This window comes from Labeo rohita, chromosome 5, assembly GCF_022985175.1.
Source record: "Labeo rohita strain BAU-BD-2019 chromosome 5, IGBB_LRoh.1.0, whole genome shotgun sequence".
NCBI classification, from domain to species: Eukaryota; Metazoa; Chordata; class Actinopteri; order Cypriniformes; family Cyprinidae; genus Labeo; species Labeo rohita.
This window is the reverse complement of record NC_066873.1, coordinates 13,794,249-13,800,575: the sequence shown is the minus strand read 5'-3', so window position 1 is coordinate 13,800,575 and position 6,327 is coordinate 13,794,249. Positions and strand designations below refer to the sequence as shown.

Genomic DNA, 6,327 nt, shown 5'->3' with positions numbered 1-6,327 from the left:
CAATTGTTTAACTTTTTATGTTAATAGGCCTACAAATATTTACACATAGAAATTTGCTGCAAATAAAAGCAGTTGAATGTGAGAGGACATTTTAGTTTTGCTGATTTGATTTATCTTCAATCTAAGTACAGTGTATTTTAGTCTAAATTCACACTGAGAAAATATATATATAAGTCAAGAAAAAATTAGGAGAAACTGTAGATGGAAATCATACTTACAATCACTCGCTGATAACACGGTACAAATGGGCAATGGAATTTTAGAGGTATTATATGAACCGAACATTCTAAGAATTAATTACGTCACGGATGAGTGCCTTCGCGGCACTGCGCAGTGCATTCTGGGACGTAAACAAGAGGGCGCTGCCATATTGCGAGGCCACACCGGGCGAGACTTACAACAACCAGTTACTACACGAAAATGTGTCGAAAACAATGTTGTAAAGTCAATTAAATTCGACTATACTGGCCAGTATCCTTGTATTTTTACCTGGTAAACCAATTCGTATACACACATGCTCTTAATAATCTGTCCGGTAATTGGGGGTGCGGGTTTTTCAAACAGGACCCGTGCAGGGCTCCGATACAGAGACAAACTTTTACCGGACTCAAGAAACGGATACGAATGAGGTGTCTGCAAGAGAATGTAGTCGAGACCCCGACGATTTACCTCCTGTGACATTTCAAGATATTTTTGTATATTTAGTCTGTGGTGTGAGTGCTTACACCGAGGCTCTGTTTCATAATTTTAAATCTATGGAAGCCTGCGTTCAGTTCACAAATGGCTGGGTCATTGACTTGGAAGCCTACAAACCGCCGAGTTGTGAAAAGATTAAGGTCACCATATTTCGGAAATTAAAACTGGAGACATTTCCTAGTTCAGTGGTAAAAAATATTACGAATTAAAAAGGGGGACAATGTGTTTGTTTTTTAATTGTTGTGGGATTAACATCATAATTAATAATTACGTCGGAATTTCTCCTGCTAATTAAAAAGTTCGTAGTTCATTATCATTACTGTAGCGACCATTGCGCATTCTGGAATCAGAATAAAATAGCCTAAGAGTAAACAGGTGTGTGTGTGTGTGAAAGAGAGAGATCATGAATGCTTGTATTTGTCTTATTCAGTGCTCAAATGTTATATCTATTTATGCAATACAGTGGAATACTGCAGTAAGTTTAGTATATTACCCCTATTGGTCTTTTTCATGGATTAACTGGTCAACACAATACCAGTGTTCAGGTGAAAATATTAAAAAATAAACCCACAAAACAATACATGTTTACATTTATTTATTTTTTAAATGAAACATTGTAAATATTTTCCCTGCACCAAAATGTCTTCATATTTAGTGTTTTCAGTACATGTTTTTACATGTTCTTATAACAATTAAAACATAATATCAAGGCAAATCAATGCAAACGCACAAAATACATATTCTAATTTGGTCCATATGTGCTCTTAATGTCTTAAGGTTTATAACACTTACATTTATCAGCTTAAACAACAATCTTTGCTTTGTTTTCAGCATGATGAGATGTCTTTCTCTGCAGTTTTTAGCCAAGCAAGATATCCACTTCCACTTGGAGCATTTCAAAAGTGCTCCTGTAAATTTAGAAAACTAAATAACAAAAATATAAAAAAAAAACAGAATTTCACATCCATTTATCAGGTTAAATATCAGAGACAAGTAGCAATTACAATAGTGAAGTCAAGTCACCATATAGCGTTTTTTACAATGTAGATTGTGTCAGTGCAGCTTTACAGTATTAAACAGGGAAATAGTGTGTCGAAATCTAGGCTGCAACAAAGTCAGATTGAGCAGAGGTCTGGCAGTTGGTGTGTAGTTGACGAGGTGTTCGCAGAGGATCTGTCTCTGGGACTCATCTAGTTATCATGGTCTCCGTTGACATTCAGGGCTGTAGAGGTCGTCTCTAGGTGCTGATCCACCATCTGGACTGGCTACGGACTGGATCGGGGGACTGCAGCGACCATCTGATCTGGATACAGTCTAGATCTGGATGGCTATGGTGACCTCGGAATAAGAACAAAACAGACTAATATTAGCGTAGATGCCATTCTTTCTTATAGTGTAAAAAGTACATCATGCGTTAAGGGTTGTGTTCCCAGTTTTGGCTGACCTAATTAATGCAGCCTAACAATCCTTTAACGGATCTGAATTATAGAAATGTGGAAGTGTATTACGTATTACGGGTCTTTAATCTAGATTTAAACTAACAAGATTCAAGGCCAGAGTTGATAATATCCAGAATATCAAAATCAACTGTGAGCAGCAGATCCTTTTCCTATTTAGCTCCCACACTGTTCGGGAGGCAGACTGTCAGTTTAAATCTAGACAATACAATAGAATACAATTCAAAACAGTTCACCCAAAACTGAAAATTCTGTCATCGTTTTTGGACCTCCTGTCTTTTGAGAAGCACAAAAAAAATGTATATTTTGAATAATCTACGACATATACTGACATTATATGGATAACTTTGTTCAGGGCATTTTTTAATCTCCTTTTGTGGTCCTAGAAAGAAAGAAAGGCATATGGCATTAGAGCAACACAAGGCCAAGGCTAAGTAAATGTTGACTCAATTTTTATTTTTGCGTGAACTGTCACTATAAGGAAAAGCATTTAAATCACTGTAAATGTATGTATATATATTGTAAAAAGAAAGTCAGTCTAACTGGAAAATTAGTCTTTTAACGACAGAAAAAAAGTCATAATTCCAAGTGCGTACTGATCTCTCTCTGCACTGAGGTTGAACTCCTACCAAAATGAATGCACATAAATGGGACAGGACATAAATAAATGACAGTGCAAGCATACCAAAAACTTACATTTGATACATTTTTAGAAGGAGATCAGACTCTTTATTATTACTGTTTAATAATCAAAAAAATTAAGCATGACAATGAAAAATCTTAAAATCTGCAATTGTGGCTTACCCTTGTCTCTGGTATGTGTCCTAACAAAGGTCTTCTCATCCCACTTAATGTATTGGTGACTTCATACTCTTCAAGCACATCATCTCCCGAGTGAAAGAATATCTCTCTGAGAAAAAGTTTAGGAGTGCACAAAACATAAATATCGCTATAAATCAGTATGACGTTATAAAATACATATTTTAAATTAGGTAAAAGACTTACTTCTTACATTTCCCTGTTTAAAGCGACCTCTGCATCTGCACTGCATACACTGTAAACCCAAACTTTCAAAATACTTAAATAGATTAAGTACAGTAAACTTAATTTTCAAAAAAAGTTCTACTAACTTAGATATTTTGAGTTCCTGTGGCTTTTTTTAGTTTTTGAGTAAATAAAACTTATTTGTTTTAATTAATCTGAACTACTTGTTGATGAATGAGGCACCACTTAAATGTATAATTTTAAGCTACTTATTTTTTAAATTGTTTCAACATTAGTGCTAGCCACTGATGTGACTTTTGAGTTGATCAGGATTGATAGAATATATTACTCGACGAAGTTTCAAAGCAGTAGGTGGCGGTAACGAGCTTCAGAAGAAGTTCCCGCCTGGTGAAGGCGCCGGCGGGAATCGACTCTGAGGAAGACGCTGATTGAATCTGCAGGAAGTTGGATCTGTGCTGTTAATTTTTTGACGATAATCATCACGGGTCTCAAAGTAAGTGTTTAATATGTCTTTTTAAAGGTGTTTTAAGAGGGATTTTGAAAAAAAAATGTGACAGTTTGTAGTCTTTTTTATGGAGTAATTGTAGAGTTGCCATGGTATACTGTAAACACGGTTATATTCGGTGCAATGAGGAATACTGCTATGAAATTGTATGCCGTTTTAAAGGGGAAATATGAATGAAACTTACATGACAGCGGTTGTAAGTTACATCTATTAAAGTGCTAACGAATAAACTTAAATACCATGTAGTCGCCTGAAGGTCGTGTTATAAGTGTATGAGAGCGCAAATATGAGCGACGAGTTAACGATCTTTAGTTGAAAGAGCCATTTGAGGCGAAGCTACTAGAATAGAAACGTTTCATATAAGGTTACTCAAATGACGTTAAACGACGTCCATTTTAGTTTAGTCCAGTTAATGTATAATGTCTTTTTGTCTCGTGTTTACCAGAACAGAAGCGTATAACTTAGCAGCAGCTTCTCTTGTATTTACTCTGTCATTTAGAAGGCGGGAGTTCCGTTACTAGAGCGTTGCAGTTTTACTGTACTGTACTGCATTACTGTACATTAACAGTAACAGGAGTGACACGTACAAGTGGCACATACATTTGTGAATTCAACTGAAAATGGTTAATTTATTATTCTATATATTGCATGCTGGTTTGCAGTGCAGATATAGTTTTACCCTAGATTGCCTGTAGTAGCTATTGAAGTCTCTCACATTTAAAAAAAAAAAAAGTGCCATGTTGTACAATTAGGATAGATATTTCCGTATGATATTGTGGCAGGTCTACATAGTAATGAACTCTACTGTAAATATAAGGAATTCAGATTTTGATGTTTTTGATGGAGGGTTAAACTTTGACATTTTCTTTTCTTTCAGGTTAGGCACCAGCATGATTTGGCAGTGTAAGTTGTGTTTAGTCTTATTTACTTCCTTATTATACTGCCTTCTGCACATGTGTCCTCTCTTGCTGTTGTAAACGACAATGGCATCAGTTCACACATGATTTTCTACACATTTTCTACAGAAGTATCTTCTGTTCACCAAGGCTGCATTTATTTGATCAAATATACAGTAATAGTGTGAAATGTTACAATTTGGATGAACTATTTTCTCTTTAAATATATGTTAAAATGTAATTGATTGCTGTGATCCTGAATTTTCTGCATCATTACTCCAGTCTTTAGTGTCACATGATCCTTTAGAAATCATACTAATATACTCATTTTCTGTAATAATGCAGAAGTTTCAGCTTTGCTTCACAGCAATAAATTACATTTTGTCTTTTACAAACATTTTAAACAGTTATTTTAAAACTCTTTGACACTTAGTGTTTTTACTGTATTTTTGAGCACATAAATGCAGCCTTGGTGAGCTCAAGAGTCTTCTTTGTGAACATTTACAAATTGTAATGTTTACAAACTAGAAAAGTACTGTATGTCATTATGTGAGTAATGTAGTAAATAATGTTTAGTTTCTTACACAGACCAATTGTTTTGTTTCAGAAGATCTCACTACATCGCCAAGCACCAGTGGACCACCAAGGGTGTTTAGTGTCTTTAGTGTTCTACTAAAAAAAAGTATGATCCATGACTGTTTTTATGTTTTTGTGATAGCTGTTTATGAGTCCTTTGTTTGTCCTGAGCAGTTCAGATGCCTGCTCTTCTTTAGAATAATCCTCCAGCTCCTGCACATTTTTTGGTTTTCCAGCAGCATCTGCATACGTGGACCCTTTTCAAAAGTGAATGTATGATTTGAGATCCATCTTTTCCCACTGAGGACAACTGAGGAACTCATACATAACTATTACAAAAGGTGAGAACATTCACTGATGCTCAAGAAAGCAACACAATGCAATAAGATGCATTTGAATTTCAGTGATCATGCTTTAAAACTGTCTAATTCCTAACCTTGTTTTCTAGCCTAAACAAATTTAACATGATTGTACTAAAAGGATTAGTTCACTTCCAGAATCCAGAAAGATAATTTACTCACGCCTATGTCAGCCAAGATGTTCATCTCTTTCTTTCTTCAGTCAAAAAGAAATTAATGTTTTTGATGAAAACATTCCAGGATTTTTCTCCATACAGTGGACAGTGGTGGTCAACGGACTGAAGATTAAAAATGCAGTTTAAATGAAGCTTCAAATGGCTCTACACGATCCCAGCTGAGGAAGTCATGTAGGAAACTTCATGTGCAGTTTGTTTGTCATCAGTGCACTTAGGTTCTAGAAGGTAGGGTGGGGTTTGAAACTCATTTCGTTTTCTCCTCTAACTTCACAATTGTCCGACATCGTTTAAACTTCTTTGGACATTCGCTTTGTAAACACTGGGTCGGAACTTCTGCCTACGTCACACGTGCGTGATTACATAAGTTGGGTCGAGCTAGTGCAAGACAAGGTGTGGTTAAAGTATATACATATTTATGTTTTATAGAAAATGACTGATCGTTTCGCTAGCTGAGACCCTTATTCTTCAACTGGGATTATGTAGAGACCTTTGAGGCTGAACTGAAAGTGCAGTTTGGACCTTCTACCCATTGGCCACCTTTAAAGTCCACTGTATGGAGAAAAATCCTGGAATGTTTTCCTCAAAAACATTAATTTCTTTTTGACTGAGGAAAGAAAGACATTTACTTCTTGGATGACATGGGGGTGAGTAAATTAT

The 6,327-nt window shown here is 35.7% G+C and overlaps 2 long non-coding RNA genes across 3 annotated transcripts; one reads left to right on the top strand and one right to left on the bottom strand.

The window, feature by feature from the left end:
• Window positions 1-2,059: 2,059 nt before the first annotated feature.
• LOC127164811 (uncharacterized) lies at window positions 2,060-3,303 on the bottom strand. The gene is made up of 3 exons (XR_007827704.1): window positions 3,159-3,303; window positions 2,958-3,063; window positions 2,060-2,535 (listed from the first exon to the last, which is right to left on the bottom strand). It is a non-coding gene; the product is annotated as an uncharacterized LOC127164811 (long non-coding RNA).
• A 179-nt stretch (window positions 3,304-3,482) lies between these two features.
• Window positions 3,483-5,471, top strand: LOC127165781 (uncharacterized). Of its 2 annotated transcripts, none has more exons than XR_007827815.1 (4): window positions 3,483-3,651; window positions 4,541-4,566; window positions 5,167-5,241; window positions 5,375-5,471. It is a non-coding gene; the product is annotated as an uncharacterized LOC127165781 (long non-coding RNA). The 2 variants fall into 2 exon arrangements; XR_007827816.1 differs by having other exon boundaries at window positions 5,372-5,471.
• The last annotated feature ends 856 nt before the right edge of the window (window positions 5,472-6,327 follow it).